We start from the raw sequence: 16,825 nt of genomic DNA on the forward strand, positions 1-16,825 counted from the left end.
CAACCTTGCGAACTGCAGGAGTCGTGCTGCCCGTCAACACTTTTAAAACTCAGCACATCAACAAAAGGAGAAGGAAAAAAGAAAAGCGCAGAAAGTCAAATGAAAGAAAGAGGAAGCGGACTGAAAACAACGTCCAACGAGTTTATGGAATCTGTGTTGGAAACCCGCTAGGAAATGATCTTCCACAATGCCTTGTGTACCCTCCTAGAACGGCCGTCCCGGAAGAGTGTATTAAAGTTGAGGATGTTGCCACGTCGTTATTTAGAAGAGATGGGCCATACATCGCACAGCTCTTGGAAGGGAATTATTTCACCAATGCTGCAAGAAGCAGAATCACCACCAACCTTGAGCAGGAAGTCAGAGATTATGTTTACACCTTCATGTACCCTGAAGAGTACACCGTGACGGAAAGCATTGCTGCTTCTTGCAGCATTGGTGAAAGAGACTCCCACGGCAGCACAAGGGGCGACGAAGAACTCGACGATCGACAGCGAAGATGAAGATGAGTGCCAGTGAAAGTTGCATTCGAAAATAACAGTGTTAAATACTTCTTTCCAGTAGCTACAAATGCTTTTTGTCGCCAAACGTTTTTTTAAAGCAGAAGGAAAGTTTGTAATAAATTTGTATCCTGCCTTCTATGTTTATTCTAAAGCAATTTTTTTGATCTTCAAACATTATGCCATTTTAAAGTTTTACTAAAATATTCCACGTGCCCTCCCCCCTTTTTCCCTTATTTTTTTGGGATGCCCCCCCCTCAAAAGCCATTTTTTTCGCATGCCCCCCCCAAATCTCACCAGCCCCCCCTACCTTATAAATAATGAACGGTCCCAGTCTCGTCCAGCCACAAGACAAGCCAGAGCAAGCTATCAAGTCTTTACTCAGGTCAGTTAGATATTATTAGCTCACTGGCTGCATTCAAATCCAAAGCGGTTTTCAATGAGTGTCGTAAAACCAAAACCAAAGTAATCACTCTGGCCGATCACAAAGAACACAGACAGTCTAATGAACCAATCAAAACTCGAAGTAAATACGTGTAACTGACACAAAGCGCGGGAAAACGTAAGCGAGCGAGTCACGAATGGTTTTGTTTTTACTTCTGATTGGATGAAAAAGTGGCGCGAGTTTTTTAAGCCAATCATGTAGCGTAGAAATCCAAAACCAATTACTTTTGGACACAAGTGAAACCGTTTTATGTGTGTTACTAACTAGCATGAGGTCCATTTTCCCTTGAGACTGTATTGGTCGAGGTCTTTTTGCAGCTCAATCCATAGACTTGCTACAGAAAGAACGAGACCAATTTTTCCAAAATACGGATCGAACAAGCCGGTACAATAAATGATTTATTATAATGGCTCTTGAAACGCTGCTGTAAATATTTATACGCCAGCAATTTATTCTCGGTAAACGTGTGTGCTAAAGCTAAACATTTATTTAAGTTTTTCTAGTCGCTTCTTAGAAGATAAACTCAAATTGTCCGCAAAATATGAAGGAAAAACGATGCCTACTTACAGCAATTATTTTCTTTTTTGCATCGTTTTAAAAAAGCAATTCGCAAGCGAAACATCTTAGCGGTCCATATTGCAAAAATCGGACCTCTCAGGGAACCAATCAGAATTTTCCCTTTCATTTTTGTTTACCTTATTTATTTTAGCTTCCCTTGAGGCCGACCTTCTTCGCCGTTTTCGAACACAGTACATGGAACAGTCATCTTCGAAGCAGTTATTTGTGTCTTCAAGGTCACTGTACTTTTGTTGGGATCGATGGCGCGTTGCCTGATTTCCTTCGTAGACGGTTTTAACTTTTTATATTCCGTCTAGCGATTCTAGCGTCTCGAGTTTCCACGTGCCTCCCAGGAAACGAAGAAATTGCATGCCCTGTGTTTTATCTAGATTTACTCCCAAGTTTGAAATTGGTTAACGTGCTGTGAGAGAATCCTAGAATGCGAGCAGTCTCTCTTTTGCTCGAAAATCCGTGGGGAAGAACACAAATCAAGTAAGCGTGCGATCGTGACTGCAATCGTGACTGCAAGCGTGACTGCGAGCGTGACACGTCGCAAGCGGCAAGTGGCGAAGTCACACGAGCCGCAAGTAGCGCGGGCGTCGAAAGACGCGACGCGCTACCTGCGGGTCGCCGCTTCGCATATCGCTCGAAACCTCACAACCCATGCCACCGCTCGCTTGTGTGTTACGTTTTTCTTTGCGTTCTTCCCCGCGGATTTTTGAACAAAAAAGAGACTGCTCGCAGTCTAAGAGAATCCATTAAGTATTTCGCGCTCTTTTCTTTCCTCCCAGACCTCCATGCGCAATTCAGGAGAAACCCGCGCAAACCGCGAAAATTTCGTGCGCGTTTTGAGGAAACACATTTTGCTGGTCACTCGTTCATTTCGCTGACTTCTTTTTTAACATGATCCTTTGTCATCAACAGTGACGGTGACGCCAGAATGGGCGGTTCATTCAAGACCGCGATATCAAGACTCGGTACAGACGAATACTCTTTGCTCAATTGTGATGTCACGTAACTGGGAAAAGCCGATTTTCAAGGATGGTCTCTTCCCAGTTTATCGTTGCAATGCAGGCACGGCATTGTGTCGTGTTCTTGTTAAAGGAGTAAGGTCACGCTTTTCGCATCTGCGATATCAATATATGTCACGACACCAATCAGGGAATGTTGTCTTGTTGTATCACTCTTATCTAAACTAACGTCAAAAGTAACATAACACAATCCAACTTATCAATGTCACGCAACGCCTCGTGTCCGGAAAGGAGCTTTGAGACAAACCTAAACGCACAGCAGAGGGTCGACTTTATCCTGAAGAAATTGCGTGGGGAGTGTACGAAGTCACGAAGTGTCCTCGTGGATTCTTTTTTGCAATTAGTTGGGACTGACACAGACTTTTAGTATACCAAATGAACTTTGTCCGCCACCCCTCGGGGATCCGGGATAAAAGTCAAAGATGAACTTTGACCCCCCAGAAGCGATCAGTTCCCAAATCCAGCCAGGCACAGTTTATGAGAATGGAGAGATTGGTCATCTCGGTAAAAAAAATTGTGGACAATAACCAAGTTATGCCAAGGCAAGAACTCATTGCGTCGCAATATTTTGAAACTCAATTATTAAATTCGTTGCTTCAGTACTTTTACAAGGAAAACATGACAGAATACCATTCTTTAGGCGTACTTATTATCGAGTGGGGTGCCGAGGCTGAATAAGGTTTGTGAAAGCAGCCGGATTCTTCCAGTTGCAGCGTAAAATGGATAAAAGATAACCACAAAACGGAAAGAAAGACAATAAAAACACAAGGTCTGTTTTCTCAATTTGAATTCTTTTGTAACGTTTTTGCACACGCGGTGACAGACCCCGGTAGCTAGCCAAATCTCCATTCCAATTTATATCGAGCTGTACATTATAATTGTAAATGTTTGTTGTAATATTTACTTTAAAAATAGTGATTTTCTAATCACTGTTGTAAATCTTTTAAATTCAAAATTATCAGAACGGATCACAGCGCCTGCAAATATCTAACCAGCCAATCGGAACTCGGCAATCACCGAAAAGGGCGGGAAAGTCAGGAGCAGTCGGTGACGAGAGTTGGAAAAGTCACGTGAACTCATTTACTGAGTTTTCAACGCACCTGATTGGCTTTGAGAATATAGTCTCCGCTCTGATTGGTTAGGGGCGGTTGCATAAATTGCACGGAGCGTTTTTAACCAATTACAGTCACATGAAAATCTGTCCAGGAGACAACTTTAATACGTAATAATGCTTAACGTTTGGAGACTGATGTGCAGTCGTGTTGAGCAATACTAGTAGAAATATTCTAAGAAGAGAAATATAATATACTTAACAAGCAATAATATATTGCATTTATAATGCAGTGAATAAAATGATAGCAATTTTCTCTAAATTAGTAATTGGAGTGTTTTCTAGTATCTACATTTAGTTGATTTCTGTGTACAATGCTTTTTCTAAAGGGTGACTTTCACTCAGGCTAGCACATTAGACTACAGGCAGTTTGTTTTTCTCTTGGAATTCAGCAGGGATTAAAAGGCGACACGCTTTAGTCTCAAAGGGGTGAGACGAAACTGATAAACACTTGTCTTAGAGACCTAAGGCCGAGTCCACATTTCACCGGAGGAATTTGAAAACACGGTATCGGTAAGGCCTACTGTCCACACTAATCTGTCCCGGAAACGGAACTTTTCAAAAACGCTCTTCAAATCGGGGAAAATTTGAGAACGTCGGCTTTTCGTTTGTGTGGACATGAAACATCTTAAAATGGAGCTTTTCGAAAACGATGGCGTCACGATAATCGCGTGATTTCTCTGCCCGAGTTTTCCTCAAACACAAAAACAAAATGAGCGGTGATTAATGCGTTTTCAAATTTCTCCGGCGTAGTGTGGACGAAAAGCAATTGATGCGTTTTGAGAGTGAAAACGCCGGTTTCCAATGTCTCCGGCGTGGTGTGGACGAGGCGTAAGAGAAGAAACTGGCTGCCAGCAGCTTACTAGCACATACGAAAAGGCAGTAAGATGTTGACAATTACAGTGTTGTCACAGGTCAGGAAATGGTCAGGGGAAAAAATTCTTCAGGTCAGGGAAAAGTCAAGGAATTTTTATCTTGAGTCAGAAAAAATTGAAATTTTCAACCAAGGAAAATTTGATCTAACACGGTTAATTTTCTACCATTAAAGTCAGGGAAATGTGGCAGCAATGTAATTAGAGCCTTTTGTTAGGAAAATTTCCCAACAAATGGCAGTTAACAACACCCTACTTCACACTGCGTATGTTCTTTCTGGTTACGCGCTAGTGAAAACTAGCCACTATACAGAGCAGTGCAAAAGGCCCTTAACACAGAGGTTAAAGATGCATTGTTAATGAAATGTTACCTCTCTTTCAACAAGACCTTGAGATTTGATATTTTCGTAGGGTAAATTCAATATCCTTAAATCATTTTGAAAGCACAACACTTTAAATCAACACGATGCCTTAATATAACTTAAGTAAAACGCTAATACTTTTTTTGATGTTTTTAGCTATAAATTCTACTTAGTTTTCCGATTTAAGTGTGAATCAATTAGTATGTCTGGGGCAGGGGGCTGGCAGCTACCTTTGATCTCGCTGCTTCTCTGGTTTCTATGATCGCCTCAGTAAAGAAATCTGGTCTGCGGTGTTTTACATCGATTACAAGCCCTGAGAAAAGCCGTAATTGAACACGTGTAAAATTACGATAATTTCAGTTGATCATATCGATGAAATAATATTGACGTTTGATATCATGTTTAACCCTTTAAACTGCACTTAAATTTGTTGGTGTTTAATTGAAACACCTTCGCCGGAAGTCTTTGTAAATCCGGTAATCTTCGGGAAATGCTCGGAAACGTTCGTGTAGCCTTCGGTTAACTTTTGGAGAGTCTTTGTAAATCTTCGGAAAGTAGTCGGAAAACTTCGGAAAACTTAAAAAATACAAGGTTGCTTGTAAATGTGAAATTTCTCTTCTCGTGTTCAAGTTCATATCTCACTTGTTAGCTGGGCTCACTCGTGAGATATCGCGTTGAACACTCGAAGATAAATTCGATATCTACGCGTAATCCTTAATCATAATCAGCATTATACAAGTATTAGCATCACCGGTTTCCATAGAAACAATCCGACTTGAAAATTTTAACTTTCAGTACTTTTCTGCCAGAAGCGAGTTTTTTTCGTGTTCCTATTATATTTCTTCTGAAGACTAAGAAAAGACCGGTTTAAATAAGTTCTGGCTATAATTTTTACATAACAAACTGTTCTGGCTTCTAAAAATTCTCGCCAATTTTCTCCTGGTTAATCATGATTTCTTTGCCTTTGTTGACTAGAAAAAATGACGGAGTGCATTTCATCAGAAGGAATTTACCGTTATCTACCTAGACAGGCTTATATTTGCAGAGGGCTTTGTGTTTATAAGAATTTTCTAGCTAACCGTAAAATACACGAGGTGAACATCTAACGTTAACGACTCAAAACACGATAGCGAACTGGAATAACAATAACAAATTCTGCAGTCGTCGAGTAGGTATTACAACTCAGCTTTGGAACAAACTGCTATGACAAATATAATACAAAAGAAATCTCAGTGGAGATTTAGGACTTAAGACTGAATCTAAACACAAGCCTATAGGCTTCGGATCGAACGGCCTAATATCTAAACGATTATTGCGTTTGAGGTTTCAAGAGCATATTTTCGAGTCTGAAAAGTAGGAAAATGTTATTTTCTGTAACTATGCCCAATATCTGACGATGACCGATACATTTAATATGCTGGATTCCTAGAGATAACGTAAACAGGTGCATTTTGATCAAGCGACCACCAGCTTCAATTCAAACCCGGAAGAGGCTTAGATGGAGACAAAACGGTGCCCTGGTAGTTGGGGTTAGGCCACAAGAGGGGTAGGAGCTGGAATAATGGGCAGGGGAAGAAGAAAGAAAAATTTTCCCATCTCTTTCACCGCCCACTATTCCTAAGCCAACATGGCGGCTAATCTACTCGATCACAAGTCACTACGGATACCTCGCGAATACACCGTGCACGCAGAAAACAGCTGCTCTGTAGGCTAGGAAAAGAAAAAGAAAAAAAAAACAGTTACATCCTTAATCAGGGATGTTTAAGAGAAGGAGTAAAAAACTTAAAAAACGTACTCATCACTAGCTGTCAGCGATCATTAGATACTCTTCATTCAAAAATTTAATTCTGATATCAAGAGCACGCTTTTCTGACTCAAGGGCGGCGGTGTAATCAGTCAGCGAATGCTGTGTAACTCCTAGTGAATGGTAGCTGTCAGCGGTCTTGGGATGTTCTTCACCAAACAATTTAACTCTGATATCAAGAGCACGCTTCCTCGACTCAAGGGCGGCGGTGTAATCACTCAGCGAATGCTGTGTAACTCCTATTTCACAGTAGCTGTCAGCGGTCTCGGGATGTTCTTCACCAAACAATTTAATTCTGATATCAAGAGCACGCTTCGCGGACTCAAGGGCGGCGGTGTAATCACTCAGGCAATGCTGTGTACTTCCTACTGAATGGTAGCTGTCAGCGGTCTTGGAATGTTCTTCACCAAACAATTTAACTCTGATATCAAGAGCACGCTTCCTTGACTCAAGGGCGGCGGTGTAATCACTCAGGCAATGCTACTGAATGGTAGCTGTCAGCGGTCTCGGGGTGTTCTTCACCAAACAATGTAACTCTGATATCAAGAGCACGCTTCTTTGACTCAAGGGCGGCGGTGTAATCACTCAGCGAATGCTGTGTAACTCCTATTTCACAGTAGCTGTCAGCGGTCTCGGGACGTTCTTCACCAAACAATTTAACTCTGATATCAAGAGCACGCTTCCTTGACTCAAGGGCGGCGTTGTAATCACTCAGGGAATGCTGTGTAACTCCTATTTCAGAGTAGCTGTCAGCGGTCTTGGGATGTTCTTCACCAAACAATTTAACTCTGATATCAAGAGCACGCTTTTTTGACTCAAGGGCGGCGGTGTAATCACTCAGGGATTGCTGTGTAACTCCTAGTGATTGGTAGCTGTCAGCGGTCTTGGGATGTTCTTCACCAAACAATTTAACTCTGATATCAAGAGCACGCTTCGCGGACTCAAGGGCGGCGGTGTAAACACTCAGAGAATGCTGTGTAACTCCTAGTGATTGGTAGCTGTCAGCGGTCTTGGGATGTTCTTCACCAAACAATTTAACTCTGATATCAAGAGCACGCTTCGCGGACTCAAGGGCGGCGGTGTAATAGCTCAGGGAATCCTGTGTAACTCCTAGTAAATGGTAGCTGTCAGCGGTCTTGGGATGTTCTTCACCAAAGAATTTAACTCTGATATCAAGAGCACGCTTCCCGGACTCAAGGGCGGCGGTGTAATCACTCAGGGAATACTGTTTAACTCCTAGTGATTGGTAGCTGTCAGCGGTCTTGGGATGTTCTTCACCAAACAATTTAACTCTGATATCAAGAGCACGCTTCTTTGACTCAAGGGCGGCGGTGTAATCACTCAGGCAATGCTGTGTACTTCATACTGAATGGTAACTGTCAGCGGTCTTGGGATGTTCTTCACCAAACAATTTAACTCTGATATCAAGAGCACGCTTCCTTGACTCAAGGGCGGCGGTGTAATCACTCAGGCAATGCTGTGTAACTCCTAGTAAATGGTAGGTGTCAGCGGTCTTGGGATGTTCTTCACCAAACAATTTAACTCTGATATCAAGAGCACGCTTCGCGGACTCAAGGGCGGCGGTGTAATCACTCAGGGAATGCTGTTTAACTCCTAGTGAATGGTAGCTGTCAGCGGTCTTGGGATGTTCTTCACCAAACAATTTAACTCTGATATCAAGAGCACGCTTCTTTGACTCAAGGGCGGCGGTGTAATCACTCAGGCAATGCTGTGTACTTCCTACTGAATGGTAGCTGTCAGCGGTCTTGGGATGTTCTTCACCAAACAATTTAACTCTGATATCAAGAGCACGCTTCCTCGACTCAAGGGCGGCGGTGTAATCACTCAGCGAATGCTGTGTAACTCCTATTTCACAGTAGCTGTCAGCGGTCTCGGGATGTTCTTCACCAAACAATTTAATTCTGATATCAAGAGCACGCTTCGCGGACTCAAGGGCGGCGGTGTAATCACTCAGGCAATGCTGTGTACTTCCTACTGAATGGTAGCTGTCAGCGGTCTTGGAATGTTCTTCACCAAACAATTTAACTCTGATATCAAGAGCACGCTTCCTTGACTCAAGGGCGGCGGTGTAATCACTCAGGCAATGCTACTGAATGGTAGCTGTCAGCGGTCTCGGGGTGTTCTTCACCAAACAATGTAACTCTGATATCAAGAGCACGCTTCTTTGACTCAAGGGCGGCGGTGTAATCACTCAGCGAATGCTGTGTAACTCCTATTTCACAGTAGCTGTCAGCGGTCTCGGGATGTTCTTCACCAAACAATTTAACTCTGATATCAAGAGCACGCTTCGCGGACTCAAGGGCGGTGGTGTAATCACTCAGGAAATGCTGTGTAACTCCTATTTCACAGTAGCTGTCAGCGGTCTTGGGATGTTCTTCACCAAACAATTTAACTCTGATATCAAGAGCACGCTTGGCTGACTCAAGGGCGGCGGTGTAATCACTCAGGGAATGCTGTGTACTTCCTACTGAATGGTAGCTGTCAGCGGTCTCAGAATGTTCTTCTCCAAACAATTTAATTCTGATATTAAGTGAACGTGTGAACGATGTGATAGCTTCTGTGTAGTTGCCTTTCCGGTATTGAATTTTGCCTAGGTCGAAATAGTTCTTGGCTAGCGCCTTCTCCTGTTGTTCTTGACTTTTACCACTCTTGTCTTTTTTTTTATCGCTTTGTTGCAGTGCGCGTTTGTGAAAGTTTATCTTTTCCTCTGTAAGCATTAAAGCGTCTTTATCCCTACCAAGTGACTCGAGCACATTAACGACATTGCGATGAAAGGTAAACCAACCAGTTTTAGTGGTGTTGAGTGTTGCTTCACAGTCGTTTATTATGGTAAGCAACAAGTCGCCAAGAATTTGATTGTTTTCAGAGGTAGAGAAGTTTGCTATTACTTCGCTCACAAGAAAGATAACTTCAGCTTGAAGAGACTGGTTTTCCGACGGAATTGCTTTGTTTGTCGGAATGATGCGTTGTTCACCAACTTTCTTTATTTCTGGCTCTGGCAAAGGTATCACCAGTAAACAATTGTCTCTGGCATCTCTGCATTCCTTTAGTGCCTTTAGATAAAAGTTGGATGAGCTCACGGAATCATTTTTGCTTTGGTAATAGATTGCAAAAATTTGAAAAATAACAATCCTCAAAATGGTGTGCTCTTGACTTGTGTTCATGGAGGAAAGCGCTTCTTCCAAAACTTTCAGTCCATCCTCTGTCTTTCCGATAACAAGCTGATGGAGTCCATAGTAGAACAAGTGTTTTCCTTTCTCTCCATCACAATGGGAAGAAGTTGGCACTTTAACAGCCTTGGACATAAAAAGCAACTTCTCTGTGTTTCCACTTGCGCCCCAGGTCACTTGTCTAAACGCCTTGGAAGTAAGTAGGTTCCGGTAGGAAACATTTTTCCCAGTCTGATGAGCCGCCATTATTGCTGAATCGAGAATTTTGTCAAACGTAGAACCCTCATTAAAAAATAGAGTGTCAAGAAACAACTCTGCTTTCGCCAAAACATGGAAAACTCTGTCGGCTGTTTTCGACTCCAAACAACCATCAATTAGACTTTGAACAATGTTTTTTTCCTCTTCATAGAACTCAATGAACGCAGACATGGAATGCCCAGAAAGGAAATTATTATTTAGTTCCTCGAACAGGGCAATGTAAAATGCATGGAAGCGAGATTTTGAGACGAGAACTGTTTCTTTCAGGTCAGCTTCTCCCTTTTCTCTTGCAAATGACTGAATTAGTTTATGCATAGAGAATTTACTAAAATCTGAACAGGAATCAATCAGAGATTTTCTCTGAAGTCTTCGCAACACCTTTTCTGCTTCGGTTCTGGTTATCCCCAAAACAGCTGCGGAAATCTTTAAATCAAAATGCGCAGGAAGAATACACAAAGATACCAGTGCCTCTTGGTCTTGTGTAGAAAGTCTCTGGAAAGACGACTCGAAAAGAGATCTCAGTCTCGAATTGCTTGGATAATCAGGGTTGTCCAAGATTTCTACAATGTTTTCTGTACGCCCCATGAATTCAAGATACTGACTTGACAGAGTAAAATCTTCAGAAATGGAGGAACACAGTAATTTTATGGCTAAGGGAACCTGCCCACAGATTTGTGAAACTTTTGTCAAATCAGAAGAGCTTGCTTCTGGGAGAAATTTTCCAGCTAGGGTTTGACATGACAGTTTGTCTAGCTCTCTTATTCTGACAGACTTGTTTCCCTGAAAATGTAAATTCAAATAGGGGAACGACTCTCTTGTGGTTAAAAGAAAGTTGACCTTGTCACTACGATTGAGGCTTTCTTCGATGAGGTTAAAAACCTCCTCCTTTACGTTTGGCACACCACATTCAAGCAGGTCATCTGCATTATCCAGGATTATAACACAGCGATCCGATAGTCTGTCAAAAATTAAGCAAAGCTCATCGCCAGCTGATAAATCCTGCAACTTATCAGTTTCAAGTGTCCCAGCTTGTCGGAACAGACTAAGAAATTTGGACGTTAAATCGCTTTTTGACTTGAGCCCACGTAATGAGAGAAAGTAGACGGGCAGCTCACGTGCTTGAAGATGATGACCCACGGCGATGGCAACTGATGTTTTTCCAAACCCTGGCGAACCCCAGACGGAGACGAGTCGGGTAGATTCGGTAGTCATGTGACCAACAATTTCATCACATTCTTCCTCACGGCCAATGAAGTAGGGAACTTTTGGAGGAAGGTTTGATCTCGGTAGAAATGTTTTAAGTCCTGTAAATCAATTAACCAACAAATAAAAATCAAATTAACGAACGAACGAACGGGAAGATGGATGGATGGACGGACGGACGGACGGACGAATGGATGGATGGATGGATGAATAAATAAATATGTGCACTGGAGGCTAGTAAAACATTGCTACTCAAGAGATAGAATATACAAAACAAGTATTATATAACATACTTTTCCTTCAGGCCAAAGTTATTCGGAGGCTAATTATTGCTAATGCGGGATTAGAAAAGAAAACATTTTTTGTTTATTCTTTTTGTTTTAAGTCAATTTTTTCTCACCAATTTTCTTGAAGGAGACAACAAGTGTCTTGCGCAAGTCATTGCTGCCATTTTATGAAACAATTTAAAGTTTTCGTTAACCCGGGACTAGCTTAGCGCTTCTCAAACAGTAGGGAAGGGAGACTTTTGAGGGCATCACCAGCTTTGGCTGCTTGAAACTTCAAAAGCACTGAGGTAACGAACTCCTAAAATTTATTTGGGAACAAATTGGTAGGACTTATCATCGCTCAAGGATCTTGTTGTTTGAATTTTCCTGTTTTAAATGAAAATAACTTGAAACATTTCTTGCACTAGCGTTGTTCTAGATGTTGACTACGTTTGAGCCAGTTTTAGTGGTTCTCTAACGCTTTTAAAATAAACATCAGAAAATCCAACATGGCGTCTGTTCAGAAATACTGACGCATTTCTTTGTCGTATGACGTCATAGTTCCATGTTGTGGACTTCAAAGGAAATAGCTTGAACGAGCAATAAATCCTCAGGTTTCAGTGTGACAGCTCTTATGTTATAGAGTGCGGGCTCAACCACCCCTTCCCCCAGGATCCGCGAGACCACGAAACTCCGTCTGAATATTGTTAGTCCATTTTAATTAACTGGCCCATTTCATTCCAGAGGTTTGATAAAGCTAGCAATCTACAGTTGATAAGTCACTCTTATGTTGAGATTTCTTTTCCACTGACCATATAGACGGCTGAAGCAATGTAATTTTAGTTTCACTACTAGATTACGAAAAATTCTTTCTTTTATACATAGGTAGCCGATGGTTACTCACCGAAACGGGAAAAAGGGTAGCGTCCTATTTTAGCGTGCCTCTACTTACAAGTCCTCTTCTATGGTAGGCACCTATTGGAGTTTATCAAAGGATTGTAACTTGAAATAAAAACTCTGGAGTGCTGCTTATTTACCTGGTCGCTCAGTCTTGAGAAGCTCTTTAATCTCGGCAATTTTCTCATTCGCCATTTCTTGGTTTGCAGTTGCCTTTTCAATGGTCTTTCTCAACTCTAAGGCGTCTTCTTGTCGTTCCTGCCTCGACTGAGCAAGATCTGACCTCACACCCATTAGTTCATCCTCCACATTTTCCTTGAGAAAGGTGATTTCTGTTAGCAACTCCTTTGTGATGTCGTCTTTTAACTTGCAAACTTTTTCGATGGGAAAGTCCGACTCGGTCAAACTTCCAACGGCATCAATAGGGTCAGTCGTGATTCCAAGAGCAGTGATGGAGTCTTTAGTGTGTTGAATGTATTGATCAAATGTCTTTTTGTCAATCTCGGAACTGAATGAGTGACAAAATGCATTTCTTAGGAGTCGCAGCTGATCAATCGCCATTGCAAACGTTTCAGCATGATTTCCGCTCAAGCTTACCACGGAAGAATGAAAGGTTCCATGAGGCAGCTTACAGTGCTTCAAGTACAAATCACTGAGTATCCGGTGATGACCTGTTGTGTCTGGTAAAGCGAATGACTTCGCGTAGATAGTGGCCTGGAACAGGGCGCTACAATCCCATTCTTCGTAAGGGAGGTGTGTGGGTACTTTGGTCTTACCACCCTCTGTAGCAAGGAACATGTTTCGCACAGCAATGGAGTCATCCCACGGCTGGTAACCAGGGAGATGTGCAAAGGTATTGTCCCACATTTGTTTAAAGGTTTGGCGTAGCACCTTGGGTATCTCATCCAGGACAACAAAAGCAAACTTGAAATAGTTCAACTGTTCGTTCGTAAACGGCTGTAGAGCCATTACTGATAGCAATACACTAATTCCAGTGAAAAGTGTTTATATTGCCAAGACGACAATACTGTCCCTGTTAAAAGAACGACACAGAACAGTTATCATTGTATGGTGGCCTTGGCAGCGATTGAAAAATTGAAAAATTAAAGCGAAATCCGATACGAAATCGAGCAATTTCAATTTTTAACGGACAAAACCTGGTATCATAGTATAACTTTAAGTATGTTACATACATAGCAATAACTAATCCCGGTGAAAAGTGTTTATATCGCCAGGACAATACTGTCCCTGTTGAAAGAACAACAGTGAACGTAAATCAAGGAGTGATTAGAACAAAATCGTTTTAAAATATAAAAAATATTGTTTTTTTAGGATGAGAATTTATATCTCAGGGTATAAGACCCCCTTAAGCTATAAAAAAAATCCAAGTGGGGTAAAACACCTTTGAAATCATGGATGGGTGGTCTTTTTATTTTTTAATTTTAGTCCTGAAATTCACAAAGTATGACCACCATAGCTTGAATGCTGTTTTCATAGGAAAAATTCAAATCAGCGCGGCCCCCCAGGCTTAATTGGATAAAACGCTGGTTTAAACAAATCCTTTAGTACTTGTATTTAGAGCGGGACTCCGGGGGCACCACAACTATAGGAAGAGAACCACATGCATGCATGGAAATTAAAAAACCATGCAACTCATTTTGATGGTCAACATGGCTAGCGGCGTGGATCGCGGGCGCGGGCGCCCTACGAAGTCGCACAACACGGCGACCATACTCCAGCTAATCCCAAGTTATGCAGCCTTGGTTTACGGTGCACAACTTTGATATCGGACATCCTTGTTATGGTTAATTGACCCCTGTCAAAACAAATTATCCCGCTGAACAGCGTCACGTGACCGTATCGCAGCCTCAGGTTTAGAGACCAAAAACTGCAAGGGACCGCATACGATAAACGCTGTCAAAGTAGGATCTACAAGAGATCTGATCAGCTCAGATCTAATCTCTTGTAGATCCTACATTGGCAGCGTTTAGCGTATGCGGTCCCTTGCAGTTTTTGGTCTCTAAACCTGAGGCTGCGATACGGTCACGTGACGCTGTCCAGCGGGATAATTTGTTTTGACAGGGGTCAATTAACCATAACAAGGATGTCCGATATCAAAGTTGTGCACCGTAAACCAAGGCTGCATAACTTGCAGTTGCTGGTTTCTCATTTATGTATTTTCGAACCCATAGTTAGTGGAGGGGACTATGTCGAACCGTAGGTCTTTCAGATCCGATACGCTGCGTTTTAAAGCATGGTACTGGCCATGCGGTTTAATGTACAGGCTGGCCTTATTCAGCCACATTTATTTGTTTGCTTTTCGAAACACCAATCGTGGCACTTTGTCTCCTTGTGTCCCGAAACACGTGATGTGGTAAAGCGTGCTTCGGGGCGCAAGTGCATGAGTTCAAAGTAGGGAACTTGATATAGTGAACGGGTCATTTTGCAATTTATGTGCGTTGGCTGTTGGGCTGGCGTTCTATATCTTCGCTACACAGTGCTGACGAGTCCCAAGAAGGACGAAACAGCTGTCCACTGTTGCGATCCTGCTTTATCGGTTCTTGTCATTGGTGTCTCGAAATTTTTTCACTTAGTATCAGCCTTGCAGTCTATTGTTTGTCAGGTTTAGAGCTCACCAAGAACTGGGTTTTGGTTGGATCGCCGGCTCAAGCAAGTTTAACTTGATATAATTTGGGCCTTATACTTCGGAAGCCGGTTAACGCTAACCCAGGATTAAAAGTTAACCGAACCCTAAATTTTTCTTGTATAATTCCGTTTTTCACTGCCTATGCTTTGTGTAGTTTGAGGTCATTCAAACTCAAAAGAGAAGGTCACAGAATATAAACTGAAGACCTCACCACAAAGTTACAAAACTCAAATCAAGATTCTCGTTTATCCTGGGTTAGTTTAATTTAGCTTGGAACAACCCGGTCCAGGAACTGCGCTTTTAGGCTTGGCTAACTCTATTTAAAAAATAAAGAAGCCTCGACTGTGTTCTGTTCTGTTGTAAAGTACGCAGGAAGCGGTAGAGCACGAAAGAACTACAGGGGAAAACACGAGAAGTAGTCGAGTGTTTTTTTCTACTTTTTGAGTTTTTGACAAAGCACGCTGTTTCAACCAATCACAACGCGCGTTATATGGAAACTTTATTATAAATATTAATAAAATTTCCTTATAACGTGCGCTCTGGTTGGCTGAAACAATCTGATTTAATTATTAGAGTGCAGATGCGTGGTAAGATAATTTTCAAATTTTTGCTTTGGCTTGTTGACAAATGTGACCCAAATTAAACGTCCCCTTTGAAGAAGACAAACGAAACGGCAACGAGCTATTTGTCTGCAGTAAACATAGCTGTATGGAGACCATTGTCAACAAAAGTAGTGTTTAAGCTGTACGAAAACAAGAAGTTTTAATTTGCTATATTCCGACAAAACAGCAGTAACGTAGAGAAATAACCAAATTCTCAATCTAGCAAAGCTTCGGCGATAAAAAAAAATATTTGTTAAAAAGGCAGAAATTAAACTTTAGATGTAAACAAGACAGGGACACAGGGCGTACATAGCATGGCAAAGGTGGCGTAGAAGTCTTCTCAATTCGTATACAAGATCTCTGCCAACTTAGCTTGTGAACAGGCGCCCTACTGTGTTTTATGGGAAGGAAAAAAACGGGGGAGCGGAGATAGCCGAGAGTGGTCTGGAGAGGGAAAAATCCCACCCCGTTAGTTTCGCTTCGCTCGTTCCATTTTGTTTTTTCGGCCTCGTTGGGAGCCTGTTCACAGACGGTGCCAATTCTCCCATATTATCCAGTAGGCCTGTCCCAGTTGTGCTCGGCAACTTTCGAGCAACTGTTTAGGGTTCTAGCAACATCGACCAAGCTTTGTCTTTCTGAGCAACGTTTGAGAAAAATATAGGTTTAGAGCACATATCAAGCACGGAAAAAGTCAACGATTTCATACAAAACGTCAATTCAATTTAATTATGCGAATGTCTTGAATGTTTATCAACTTTTTGAAGTTTGAACACATAACCTGTCACTTGACGTCAATCGAACCATGTGTTTCGTTCCGTTGGCTAAGAGTGTCCTTAAACTTTCGCCTATATTTACGAGCAACTCTTTAAAGCTAAGTTTCAAGCTATTTTTCTTCACCGATGTTAGCAATTATTGTGAAGAACGAAAAATAACGCTTTTAATTAACGTTTATATAAAAATATCAAGACATTTTGGTAGCAACGATTAGGGACAGGCCTATTATCCAGGAGTCTCCTGGATACAGACCGAATCCACCGGTCTCCCGTACGAATCACCACTTTTACTTTGGCCAATAATTATC

General features: G+C 41.9%; 1 pseudogene across 1 annotated transcript; it reads right to left on the reverse strand.

Moving 5' to 3' along the window:
• Positions 1-6,040: 6,040 nt before the first annotated feature.
• On the reverse strand, positions 6,041-13,518 carry LOC110043916 (uncharacterized; annotated as a pseudogene). The gene is made up of 3 exons (XR_016202155.1): positions 12,636-13,518; positions 6,672-11,433; positions 6,041-6,586 (listed from the first exon to the last, which is right to left on the reverse strand). The product of XR_016202155.1 is annotated as an uncharacterized LOC110043916 (transcript).
• Between the last annotated feature and the right edge of the window lie 3,307 nt (positions 13,519-16,825).

The sequence above is a fragment of the Orbicella faveolata genome, unplaced genomic scaffold (genome assembly GCF_042242905.1).
Source record: "Orbicella faveolata isolate gen_17 unplaced genomic scaffold, um_ofav_v1 contig_35, whole genome shotgun sequence".
Taxonomy (NCBI): domain Eukaryota; kingdom Metazoa; phylum Cnidaria; class Anthozoa; order Scleractinia; family Merulinidae; genus Orbicella; species Orbicella faveolata.